We start from the raw sequence: 14539 nt of genomic DNA, 5'->3' as shown, positions 1-14539 counted from the left end.
AAGCGCTTCCGTTCACAGGAGTATAGGGCACTTGGCATGGTATTCAAAGCGTTTCAGTTCACAGGAGTAAAGCGCACTTGGCATGGTATTCAAAGCGCTTCAGTTCACAGGAGTAAAGCACACTTGGCACGACATTCAAAGCGCTTCAGTTCACAAGAAGTAAAGCGCCCTTCGCACAGAAATCAAAGCGCTTCAGTTCATAGGAGTAAAGCGCACTTGGTATGGTATTCAAAGCACTTCAGTTCACAGGAGTAAAGCGCACTTGGCACAGCATTCAAAGCGCTTCAGTTCACAGGAGTAAAGCGCCCTTGGCACAGCATTCAAAGTGCTTCAGTTCACAGGAGTAAAGCGCCCTTGGCACAGCATTCAAAGCGCTTCAGTTCACAGGAGTAAAGCGCCGTTGGCACAGCATTCAAAGCAGCATTCAAAGCGCTTCAGTTCACAGGAGTAAAGCGCCCTTGGCAGAGCATTCAAAGCGCTTCAGTTCACAGGAGTAATGCGCCCTTGGCACAGCAATTGAGGCCCTTCAGTTCACAGGAGTAAGGCGCCCTTGGCACAGCATTTAAAGCGCTTCAGTTCATAGGAGTAAAGCGCCCTTGGCACAGCACTCAAAGCGCTTCAGTTCACATGAGTAAAACTTTCAGGCCTGGGTGGCAAATGTGAAAACATTTTAAAGATAGGCAAATCATAGTTTCATTGTTTTTGGAAGCATAATATGTGAGATACATATTTGAGTCTTTGATGATATGTGAGATACATATTTAAATCTTTGCGAATTTCTAGGCTGAGACCAAATGTTTTATGTTTATGAATGCATAGTAGTTGCATGATTGATGTTCAGAGTATGTCCATGGTCCAAGCTCTTGCCTTCTCAAGGTTCAATGGTCTCAGTTCGTTCTTGTTCCATGATTCAGAGAAGGGCCACGCCCAGTTTTCTCTAAAGTTCATGACATTCTGAAGTATCATGATTTTACTAATTGTACTTGTTCCATGATTCAGAGAAGAGCCACGCTCAGTTTTGTCTAAGGCTCATGACATCCTGAAGTATCATGATTCTACCAATTGTTCTTGTTCCATGATTCAGAGAAGGGCCACGCCCAGTTTTGTCTAATGCTCATGACATCCTGAAGTATTATGATTCTACCAATTGTTCTTGTTCCATGATTCAGAGAAGGGCCACGCCCAGTTTGGTCTAAGGCTCATGACATTCTGAAGTATCATGATTCTACCAACACTTGCATCCAAGGAGACGCCTTTGTCTATTCCATAAGGGCCTCAACTCCTGCACCCACAGAGATGCCTTTGTCTATTCCATAGTGGTCTCAACTCTTGCATCCATGGAGACGCCTTTGTATATTCCATAAGGGTCTCAACACTTGCATCCATGGAGACACCTTTGTCTATTCCATAAGGGTCTCAACTCTTGCATCCACGGAGACGCCTTTGTATATTCCATAAGGGTCTCAACTCTTGCACCCACAGAGATGCCTTTGTCTATTCCATAAGGGTCTCAAATCTTGCATCCACGGAGACGCCTTTGTATATTCCATAAAGGTCTCAACACTTGCATCCATGGAGACGCCTTTTCTATTCCATAAGGGTCTCAACTCTTGCATCCATGGAGACGCCTTTGTCTATTCCATAAGGGTCTCAACTCTTGCATCCATGGAGATGCCTTTGTCTATTCCATAAGGGTCTCAACTCTTGCATCCATGGAGACACTTTGTTTATTCCATAAGGGTCTCAACACTTGCATCCACGGAGACGCCTTTGTCTATTCCATAAGGGTCTCAACACTTGCATTCATGGAGATGCCTTTGTCTATTCCATAAGGGTCTCAACTCTTGCACCAACAGAGACGCCTTTGTCTATTCCATAAGGGTCTCAACTCTTGCATCCACGGAGACGCCTTTGTTTATTCCATAAGGGTCTCAACTCTTGCATCCACAGAGATTCCTTTGTTTATTCCATAAAGGTCTCAACACTTGCATCCACGGAGACGCCTTTGTCTCAGTGTATAATTGAATGTTAATGCTGTTATGAACAAGTATATACATACATGCTTAACCATTTTTCCTTTTCAGATCTCTCTCCATGCTGTTCCCTGCCCTAATTCCCTTCCCCCCGACTGGCTTCACCATAACTCTGTGCTATAATAGCTTTCTGAGTTGGTGATGCCTGAAGGTGGGCCTTTTGTTCGGCGACGTGCAGATCCAGAGGAAAGGACACTCTGACACGGTCGCACCATGACCCCACGGATGTACTGGATCCTGGCGGTGGCATATCCAGATTTGGATGGGCGCTTGAGGGCATCACAGCAGCCACAAGGGGGTGAGTATAGTCTCATTCAGCTGACTCTGCGTGCTTTACAAAGTGTCTGGGTGGGGGAAGTGGGCTGTGGGTTCCCCTAGGCCAGGGCAGAAGCGCCAAGGTACATCCATTGTTTTTCAGGCTCAATGCCACTCCAACGCCAAAGGTGGTAGTTGCCCTCTACACCTAGTCAGGCTCCTGTGGGTTCTAGCTGTGCGTCAAATGAGTCTAGGCAGAGTCCCCCATGGGCATTTTCTTTTCACCTGCACTGTTAGTGCATGGGCTAGTGCATAGGGCTGCTCCCTGTGTGTTGTGTCCGCCAACGGTAGAGGTGTTGCAGGCATTGACCATGTGTCTCTTCTGGCTTCCCCCCTTTTTGTTTTGTCACTATGTCCTTGTGTGCATTAGCATCATCTGGCGGAGGAGCATTGGCACCGGAGCAGGAGGGAGCTGCAACCCACATGGCCCTGGAGGGTGAATTTACGGAGTCTGAAGGCACCAGTGGGAGGGAGGGCGAGGGGAGCTCCACGACGGGGACAGGAGCAGACACCAGCGACTCCTCCTCTGATGGGAGCTCCCTTGCAGTGGTGGGCACCTATGTGCCCACCGCAACAACAGGTACAGCCGCCACCCCCCCTACCAGCACCGCCCTCCCAGCAGCCCCTCATCAAGTTTCCCGTGCCTGCTCACCCAGGAGGGTGGGCATCTCTTTCGCCCCAGGCACCTCAGGCCCTGCCCCAGTCAGTCCTGCTGCCCTCAGTGAGGAGGCTATTGACCTCCTGAGATCCCTCACTTTTGGGCAATCAACCATTTTGAATGTCATCCAGAGTGTCGAGAGGCATTTGCATCAAACAAATGCATACATAAAGGGCATTCATTCTGGCGTGGCAGCCCAACAGAGAGCATTTCCGGCTCTGGCCTCAGCACTGATGACAGCCATTGTCCCTGTGTCCAGCCTCCCCCTCCAACCTCCACTCCCAGACCCAATCCTCTGTACCTCAGCCTATCCCAAGCACACCATCAGACCAGCATGCACACTCATCAACACACAAGAGCGGACATGGCAAACACAAGCACCACACATCCCACAGGCACTCACACAAGCACCATCCCCATGCAGACACATCAACATCCACTGCCTCCACTGTGTCCCCCTCCTCCACGTCCTCCTCCTCCCTCCCTGTCTCATCTCCACTCACACCTGCATGCACTACATCCTCAGCCACTACCTCCATCACCAGCACACCCATCACCACACACCGCTCACGTGCACTCACCACCCCCACTACCATGCACACGTCCTCTGTGTCCTCTCCCAGTGTGTCTGTGAGCCCTCCTCCCAAAGTTCACAAACGCAGCTACACACCCACCCAACAGCCATCCACCTCACAACAGCCTCTGGCCCATGCACCTTCATCCAAATTCAGCAGACGTACACCTCCTACAGCCACTACCTCTTCCTCCACTCCTAAACCCCCTCCATCTTCCCACCCCAGTGTGTCCAAAAACCTTTCCTGACTAACATTGACCTCTTCCCTACATCTCCCCGTCCTTCCCCTAGGGCCAGGATGTCCAGGTCCCAGCCCAGCACCTCAGCCACCAAATCCTCCAGCACTGTGGTCTCAGCAAGTCCTGTCAAATCACTGGTGGCACCCATCAGGTCTGCCAGTGTGCCACCTAGCGAGGCCAAGGATCAGTCCATTCCGCCACCTGCCAAGGTGAAGAAGGTGCCCACATGCCGTAGGGAAAAGCTGCACCAACCACCCAGCAAGGCCTCCTCCAAGCCAAAAGGGGACAGTGCCAAGGGACCAACAGCGACATCCAAGGTGAGGAAGGGACACAAGGCTAAGGGGAAGTCAGCACAGGGCACTGACCCTCCGGCTGAAGGATTAGAGTCACCCCTTCTGGCAACCAGAACAGCAACCTGTACGGCGGTGGGCACCGCCACCTGCACCGCCACCTGCACGTCTGCTGCCTCAGCAACAGTCCCCAGCATCATCCCCAGTGGGCAGCCATCCGAGGCTGCAGGAGACGTCCTGCTGTCTCCTTCCACAGATGCTGACACATTCACCACCGGCAGCATCTCCGCCACAGACACCGCCGCAACCACTGCCACCAGCCCCGCAACGTGCTCAGACAGTGCCACCACAGCCGACATGGCAAACATTCCCAGTGGACAGCCATCCGAGGCTGCAGGAGACGGCCTGGACCCTGCACAGCGTACATGAGGCACGACACCCAGCACTGTTAGTACCAGCAGGTGGCAGGCAAAGTCGCAGCAGGGTGGAGTGTGTCTCTGACTCCATGGAGTATCATGCTACCTGTTCCCAGGCAATCTCGTGGCACAAACACCCAGGTGAGGGAATGGGACATGCCACACTGCATGTGCAGCACTCTGGGCACAAAGCCCCCTCCAGAACCAGTGGAGAACAGCATCCACTACCCCAGTCCTTGGCAGGATGAAGCACTCTGGGCACAAAGCCCCCTCCAGAACCAGTGGAGAAAAGCATCCACTGCCTCAGTCCTTGGCAGGATAAAGAACTCTGGGCACAAAGCCCCCTCCAGAACCAGTGGAGAACAGCATCCACTATCCCAGTCCTTGGCAGGATGAAGCACTCTGGGCACAAAGCCCCCTCCAGAACCAGTGGAGAACAGCATCCACTTGAGAGACTGTGGCTTTGCACTCCCCAGGACCAAGCAGTGGGCAAACCACCCACTTGTGAGACTGTGCCTTTGCACTCCCCAGTACCAAGCAATGGGCAAACCACCCACTTGAGAGACTGTGGTTTGCACTCCCCAGGACCAAGCAGTGGCCAAACCACCCACTTGAGAGACTTGAGAGACTGTGGCTTTGCACTCCCTGGGACCAATCAGTGGGCAAACCACCCACTTCAGAGACTTGAGAGACTGTGGCTTTGCACTCCCCAGGACCAATCAGTGGGCATGAAGTACCCTCGTGGAGCAGTGGTGTCGTCCGTTCATCTGGCTGAGGTACCCCCCTCCCCCTGAGGTGCCTGTTTATTTTCGATCTGATGCCCCAGCAGTGTTCTCTCCGTTTCGAGTCAGGTATCATGTGTGGGCTTCGCCCATGCATTTTGGGACCACTGGTCCACGGACAATGATTGCAACACTATCCGGAGTTGTGTAGTTGCTGTACATATTTGTATATACTGATGATTTTAAGTTATCTTGGCATATCTGATTTTTCGATGATTACACTTGTTACAATCATTTAATTTTGTCCTTGTGTTCTTCCAGGGGGTGATGGGGTGTAAATGTCATGTTGCTGTATGTATATGTGTGTATGTTGTTGTGGGTGAGGGTGGGTGTGGGGGTGTTGCGTGTTGCGTGTGTGTGTGTCACTCTCTCTTTCCTCCCCCCTCCCCTGTGTGCTTGGTGCAGTACTTACCGTGGTCGTTGCCAGCGTCTTTGCTGATCCTGGTAGAAGAGGAGGTAAACCAGCATGGGCAGGACCTGTAACTCGGGCTCCATGGCGTCCTGGTTCCTCATAGGGTGTCGAGAGGTGAGTGGTTTCCGTTCCAAGTCCTGTTTCCGTCGTGCTTTTGATGGCGTTGGTACCGCCCCAGAAAAGGTGGTGTATAGGCCTGTTGTAATACAGTGTTTGGTACATTGTCTTCCGCTTGTCTGTTTGTGGTTACCGCCAAAGTGTTTGTTTCTACCGCCGTGGTGGTCGGAGTGTTAAAGTGGCTGTCTATTTTGGCGGTTTTCGCCATGGTCGTGGTTCAATTTTTTTAACCGCCGGCCTGTTGGCGGTATTACCGCCGCTTTAACAGTGACCGCCAGGGTTGCAATGAGGGCCTGAACTTCCTATTTTAATTCCTCTAGGAAAGTTTATTCTCCAAAACAGAAAAAAGCCTCAACAGATTTACACAAAATTTGACACAAAGTTAAAGCCTAACTCAGTAATCTTTTTGTGATATGGTATAAACTGGTTCTCCATTTGCAAAAAAGGAGCATTTAAAGGGTATCTCTGGCAGAGCATAAAGGCCCTCATTAAGTCATTGGTGGTAAATCCCACTTACTGCCATATTGACTGCCGCCAACACACCGCTTCTGCCCCGGATATCCGTTCACCATATTATGACACACGCACCAATCTGTCACTGTTCAGCCACACAGACAATTCCGTCACACCAAAGGTCAGTGATAAACTGACGGTATCAAAACCCACACCATTATGCCAACAGAACTACGCCCACAACATTACGACCCACGAATCACCACGGTGGACATTCAACGGCGGTAAACCATTGGCTGTACATGCCGCCGCGCTCAAAATACACACACATTAACAAAACAGCACCACATTGGACAATTCAACCTACACACACCTGACACATATACACACACCACACCCACATACCCACACCACTATAAAACACCCACCCACATTACCCCCAACCCTTTATGAATAAAAATAAATGCCAGCAAAAAGAGACAGCAAGAGCACTCACACAACCAGAGCCACATACCACCATCACCTATACACCACCCACGCACCTTACATCACACACCTCAACACATCACCTTACACACCCTCACACACACCACTCACACTACACTCATGGCACCACAACGACACCCCAGATTCTCTGAGGTGGAGCTAAGGGTCATGGTGGAGGAAATCATCCAGGTGGAGCCACAGCTATTTGGATCACAGGTGCAGCAGATATCCATTGATAGGAAGATGGAGCTATGGCGGAGAATCGCGGACAGGGTCAACGCCATGGGACAGCACCCCAGAACAAGGGATGACATCAGGAAGAGGTGGAACGACCTACGGGGAAGGTGCGTTCCTTTGAAGCAAGACACCAACTTGCTGTAAATAAGGACTGGCGGTGGACCCCCACCTCATTCCCCACAACTAACAACAAGGGAGGAGCAAGTCTTGGCAATACTGCATCTTGAGGGCCTGGCAGGAGTAGGAGGAGGACTGGACTCTAGTAAGTCAAATCTCTATTACTAACACCCCCGACCTGCATGCCATCACATACCCCCATCCTTACACTCACGCCCATCACTCCACCACCTCCCACACACTCCACCATCACATCCCACTTATCCCAATGCCAAGCCCTGCATGCCATACCTATGCATGGTGTCAACACCAGAACAGTACGCGCTCTATTGGCGTCAAAAAATGCAAAAAAACATCACTTTCAAAATAACATGATTCAAGCATTGTGCTGATATGTTGTATTTTACCCTTTTGCATTGCAGAGTTCAATCCTAAACACTTATTCTTAATATGTTTACAAATACTGTTTCTTTGCAAGGTATTGCTACAGGTTTTCAGAGTGGGTTAGGGTGTGGCCTCTTTCCAGGGCCTTCCAGAGACTTTCCCTGCAACATGCCTGGTTGTGGTTCTGGGCTGGGCCAAGACTCTATATAAGGAGAGTCAGCCCAACTCCCAGTGCTCACTATTCAGAGGTTCCAGTGCAGAAGAGCAGCTATTTCCATAACTTCAGTTCCAGTGGCCTTTTTGATCTTCCAGTTCTGCTTTGAAATCTTCATTGGTGCATCTTGTTCCTGGGTGGTAAGACGGTAGTTGGGTTTATTCCCAATACCGTTTATTTTATCTACAATTATCTCATTCTAAGATCTGATTGTTTATTTATGTTAACAATTTGTTTTAAGGTCATAGTCATAAAAAGTGCACTCGAGTATTTTTGTTAAAGTGTGTACATGGATGTTTATGAATCGGCAAGAAGCGCGATTCGTTTATAGTTTTGAAACTCATGTTTCATTGCGCGCTGGCATTTATTGACACATACATGATTGATCACGAATCGGCAAGAGGCGCTGTTCGTTTATGAAGCTTTAAAAGCTTGTGGTACATTGTGTGTTACTATTTATTGACATTTAAAAGATGGTTTTGAAGTGGCACGATGTATAATTCAATTTAAGATAATTTTAAAACCTGTCGCTATTTATTGTGCAACCATTTCTTGACTTTGCATGGTGGCATTCGAGTCAGCAGGACATGCAATTTTTTACTAGAGTTTATTTATGTTGTGAACTACATATTACCATTCCAGGATAATTGCTTGGTACAATTCGAGTTGACAAGTATGGGAAATATTTCTTGAACTATTGAACCCATTGAAAAATAGTTCTTCTCTAGTGTTTTAAGAGTGTAATCTGTGTTGAAAACATTTCAAGGAAAATATATATAGGATCAGAAGTTCTAGATGCAATATTATATGCTCCTATTATGCATATTCTTGTTATTCTAATTCATGCTTGAATAAGAAAAGTTTTATTTCAATTAATCTTGATTCCATTACAGGTATCTGATCATCACAAAATCTGTTCATTTTTAAAACTGCAATTCAAGATTGCTCATATTTTCAGAAAGAGTATGTTTATTAATATTTACTTCAGGTTATATTGTGTGTTCTAACCTTTTTTCCCATTAAAGGTCTCCTTCCCAGCAGTACCCTTCCTAATCCCCTCTTCCCCTCTTGAACTCTCACAGTCTCTGTGAATTGTCTATCAGAGTCTTGGAGTTGTTCATTAGAGGACGTGTTGGGAACGTGCGCAAACCCCGAGGATCTGGTGACTCTGACAGAATAGTGAGCCCACAAATTATTATCCTCCTGGTTTGTGTATGTTCTCAGCATGGCCACGCTAGACGAGTTAGTTAAGGCTATCACCCAGCTCCAAGCAGAGGTGGTATCATCCAAAGAATTGACAACCAGCTTAGCAGAGAGAGTGAGTCAGTTGCAAGATAAAGTAGATAAGAAGGAGCAAAGTCCCACAGGGGTGTTTTGGCCAGGTACTTCTTCTCAGGCTTCTGGAAGTAGTCCAGTTTCCCTAAATGTTCCTGCTGCTATTCCTTTAGCTCCCCCAGAACGTTTCTCAGGTGACCCATTGAAAGCGCAATATTTCCTGGTTCAAGTGGAACTACACTTCACCTGCAGACCAAATACCTTTCCCGATGCCCAGTCCAAAGTAGCTTTCTTGTTATCATATCTGACTGGAGATGCAGCTACTTGGTCAATTCCTCTTGTGCGTAAAAATAGTCCCTTGTTGTATAATTGGAGAAATTTTGTTCGTGAATTTGAGAGAGTTTTTGATCGTAGAACTGTAACACAGTCAGCAGATCATGAATTATTAAACTTACGCCAAGGAAATCAAGACCTAGTGTCGTATTTAGCCAACTTTAACCGGCTGGTTGCTGAGACTTCTTGGCCTGAAGAAAACAAGCGGTCTTGTTTTACAAGGGACTCAAAGAGGAATTAAAAGATATCTTAGCGCAAATCGATCCACAACCTACAAACTGTCAAGAGTTAATAAATCTTGTCTTGAGACTTGACCATCGTTTAGCAGAACGTAAAGGAACGCACAAAAAGATTGAAAAATATTCATGGCGCGTTCATGATAACAGAGATTCAAGAACTCCGAAAGAAAGAACGTCGGAACCGATGGAAATTGGAACCATCAGAAGACTTTGACTAAAGATGAAAAAGACTTACGCAGAAAAAATGGACAATGTCTTTATTGTGGGCGAAAAGGTCATTTTGCCAAAGATTGTCCCATCAAACCAAAGAACAAGCAAGGTCCAGTTCAGAAGGTCGCAGCCAATGCACCAGTCGGGTTGGAAAACTAAAACACCCGAGATGCAGAGAAGGGTTGCTCTTGGGTGTCACTGTGGACCCTTCACAATCTAGACATCTTAAACTGGAAATAAGAGTTCAGGTCAAGAAAGAGATCTATTTCAAAAAAGCTCTAGTCGATTCTGGAGCTACTGGGAATTTTGTTGATGTCCAATTGGTTCGTGCATGGGGGATCCCATGTATTGAAAAGAAAAACCCAGAAATCATCCAGGCAGTCGATGGAAAACTCTTGACTGGTGGTCCGGTAACTCTTCAGACTATCCCCTTGTCAATGATTTGTGAAGATAAGATTCTAAGAAAGAAACATGAAGAGAAAATCATTCTAGATGTGATCCATGCTCCCCAATATGGGATTATCCTCGGCTTGCCATGGTTAACTCATCACAATCCAGAAATCAATTGGGCAGAACAACAAATTGTGTTCTCATCTGCGCTATGTAATGAACAATGTCTCCAAAAAACTCAAGTACCAACAGTTTGCAACTCTAACATAGCTACTGCTGCGGAGAAAGAAACTCAGTTGCCCAAACAGTATTCATCGTACAAAGATGTATTTGATGAGAAAGGAGCAGAGACTCTACCTCCTCATAGATCTTATGACTGTTAAATTGACCTAGCCCCAGGTGCGACACTTCCCAACTGTCGTGTATATGCTCTGTCAGAACATGAAAACCAACATTTACGAAAATACCTAGATACATTTTTGGAGAATGGCTTCATTCGCCCCTCTAAGTCTCCTGCAGCTTCGCCTTTATTTTTTGTTCTAAAAGCTAATGGAGAACTTCGAACTTGCATTAACTATAGAGGTTTAAACAAAGTCACCATCAAGAATAAATATCCTTTACCCCTAATTCCGGTTTTATTGGAACAAGTAAAGAGAGCAAAGATCTACACGAAGCTTGATCTTCGAGGTGCTTATAATTTGGTCAGAATGAGAGAGGGTGACGAATGGAAAACAGCGTTCAAGACAAGATATGGCCTTTTTGAATATACCGTCATGCCTTTTGGTCTGTGTAACGCTCCAGCAGCTTTTAAATTTTTCTTGAATGACGTTCTTAGAGAGTACCTCGACATATTTGCCATAGTCTACATCAATGACATTTTGATCTACTCAGACAATGAAAACGAACATGTACAACATGTCAAGAAAATTCTTGCAGCCCTTCGAAAACACAATTTATATTGTAAACTAATCAAGTGTGAGTTTCATGTTACCACGGTTGAGTTTTTGGGGGTTATTCTTACCCCTCAAGGTATGGTGATGGCAGAAAAGAAAGTAAAAGCTGTATCTGAGTGGCCCATTATAAAAACTGTTTGTGATGTACAGTGCTTCCTGGGGTTTGCTAATTTTTACCGGAGGCTCATATGTCATTTCTCCCAGACAGTGGCTCCAATCACTAAGCTACTAAGAAAGAAAGAAAAGATTGTATGGTCCCCAGAAGCTGATCAAGCCTTCTCGACTTTAAAGAAAGCTTTCTCCACTGCCCCAGTTTTAACTCATCCTGAAGCGAATCAACCTTTTATAGTGGAAGCTGATGCTTCAGATGTAGCAATAGGAGCCGTCTTATCGCAACTAAATAAAGACACTGGTCAACTTCATCCTGTACCTTATATGTCTAGGAAGTTGAACGAAGCCGAACAAAACTATGTCATTGCTGAAAAAGAACTTCTGGCAATTCGAGACGCCTTTAAAGAATGGAGACATCATTTATTGGGTGCCAAATACACTGTTACAGAATATATTGATCATCGTAATCTTCAATTCATGAGTTCCGCCAGACTTTTGACCCCTAGGCAATTACGCTGGATGCTTTTTTTTTGCCGAATTTTATTTTGTAGTAACCTTCCGGCCTGGTAAAGATAATCGCAAGGCTGACGCCTTGTCCCGTAAAGAGTCTACCACGTTGCCTGCATTTCAAGCCTCCAGAGCTATCATTGCTCCAGACAAGGTTCTATGTATCATAAAAACTGAAGATTTCTTTGAAGAAATTCGCAATTCCTTCACTATTGAAAAATGGCTAACATGGGCCCAAGCTGATCCCAAAAGGTCAATCAAACAAGGTTTACCCTTTCATGACGCTCGTTTATTCATACCCACAATCAAACTTCGCAAGATAGTGTTTCATTGGTTACATGTTATACCTACGGCAGGTCATCCAGGTATTCCTAAAACTCTTGAACTGATCCAACGTTATTTTTGGTGGCCTACCTTAACAAAAGATGTAAAAGCAATGGTAAACAACTGTGAAGTTTGTGCTCGCATTAAAACAAGTCATTCTAAACCAAAAGGATTATTACATCCACTTCCAACTCCAAGTCGTCCATGGGAACACATTTCATTAGACTTTATTACAGGTCTGCCAGTGGTTCAACAGCATTCAGTAATTCTGGTGGTAGTAGATAGTCTCACAAAATATGGACATTTTATTGCCTGTAAAAAATTGCCCAATTCTAGTGAATTGGCAAACATTTTACTGAACAGAGTGGTTCGTTATCATGGACTACCAAAGGTTATCCTCTCCGATCGGGGGTCACAATTTTCCTCCAATTTCTGGAAGACATGGTGTAAAACACTCCAAGTGACATCTACACTATCTACTAGTCACCATCCTCAAACAGATGGTCAAACAGAAAGACTAAATCAGACTTTAAAACAATACCTACGTGCCTACGCTGAAAAGGCACTTCATTCTTGGACATCTATGCTCTGGTTAGCTGAGTTAGCTTACAATAACTCATTCCACACTTCCATTGGCGTTACACCCTTTTTTGGTTTATTTGGTTATCATCCTGACACCTTGCCCATCACAATTCCTCAAGAAAGTTCTCTTACTCCAGCTGTGTCAGAAACCATTCAACATTTACATCAAACCAAGAAGCTGATTCAACAGTATCTAGAAAAAGCCAAACAAAAATATAAAAGACATTATGATAAGAAACATTGTGAGGGACCGCAATATCAACCAGGTGACAAAGTGTGGCTTTCCACAAAACATATAGACTTCAAGAAGAAGCACATGTTTAACCCCAAATTCATAGGTCCTTATACTGTCCTTCAGCAAATCAATCAAGTGACTTATAAACTCCAATTGCCCGGATCCTTACGGATTCCTCCAGTGTTCCACACTTCCCTCTTGAAAAAGGCAGTCCAAAAGGTCCATCCTCATCCAGCTCCTGTTTTAGTACAAGGGGAAGAAGAATATGAAGTCAAGAAAGTGTTGGATTCTAAACTGAGAGGACGTAATCTTTGGTATTTAATCTCATGGAAAGGTTATGGTCCTGAAAGTAACTCATGGGTTTCCGCATCTGATGTTCATGCTCCAGTACTTGTGAGACACTTTCATCGTCTTAATCCAAGCAAACCAGGCCCTAGAGCGCGTCTGGGAGAGGGGAGTACTGTCAACACCAGAACAGTACGCGCTCTATTGGCGTAAAAAAATGCAAAAAAACATCACTTTAAAAATAACATGATTCATGCATTGTGCTGATATGTTGTATTTTACCCTTTTGCATTGCAGAGTTCAATCCTAAACACTTATTCTTAATATGTTTACAAATACTGTTTCTTTGCAAGGTATTGCTACAGGTTTTCAGAGTGGGTTGGGGTGTGGCCTCTTTCCAGGGCCTTCCAGAGACTTTCCCTGCAACATGCCTGGGCGTGGTTCTGGGCTGGGCCAAGACTCTATATAAGGAGAGTCAGCCCAACTCCCAGTGCTCACTATTCAGAGGTTCCAGTGCAGAAGAGCAGCTATTTCCAGAACTTCAGTTCCAGTGGCCTTTTTGATCTCCCAGTTCTGCTTTGAAATCTTCATTGGTGCATCTTGTCCCTGGGTGGTAAGACGGTAGTTGGGTTTATTCCCAATACCGTTTATTTTATCTAAAATTATCTCATTCTAAGATCTGATCGTTTATTTATGTTAACAATTTGTTTTAAGGTCATAGTCATAAAAAGTGCACTCGAGTATTTTTGTTAAAGTGTGTACATGGATGTTTATGAATCGGCAAGAAGCGCAATTCGTTTATAGTTTTGAAACTCATGTTTCATTGCGCGCTGGCATTTATTGACACATACACGATTGATCACGAATCGGCAAGAGCCGCGGTTCGTTTATGAAGCTTTAAAAGCTTGTGGTACATTGTGTGTTACTATTTATTGACATTTAAAAGATGGTTTTGAAGTGGCACAATGTATAATTCAATTTAAGATAATTTCAAAACCTGTCGCTATTTATTGTGCAACCATTTCTTGACTTTGCATGGTGGCATTCGAGTCAGCAGGACATGCAATTTTTTACTAGAGTTTATTTATGTTGTGAACTGCATATTACCATTCCAGGATAATTGCTTGGTACAATTCGAGTTGACAAGTATGGGAAATATTTCTTGAACTATTGAACCCATTGAAAAATATTTCTTCTCTAGTGTTTTAAGAGTGTAATCTGTGTTGAAAACATTTCAAGGAAAATATATATAGGATCAGAAGTTCTAGATGCAATATTATATGCTCCTATTATGCATATTCTTGTTATTCTAATTCATGCTTGAATAAGAAAAGTTTTATTTCAATTAATCTTGATTCCATTACAGGT

This window comes from Pleurodeles waltl, chromosome 2_1 (genome assembly GCF_031143425.1).
Source record: "Pleurodeles waltl isolate 20211129_DDA chromosome 2_1, aPleWal1.hap1.20221129, whole genome shotgun sequence".
NCBI classification, from domain to species: domain Eukaryota; kingdom Metazoa; phylum Chordata; class Amphibia; order Caudata; family Salamandridae; genus Pleurodeles; species Pleurodeles waltl.
This window is presented reverse-complemented; position numbering follows the sequence as displayed.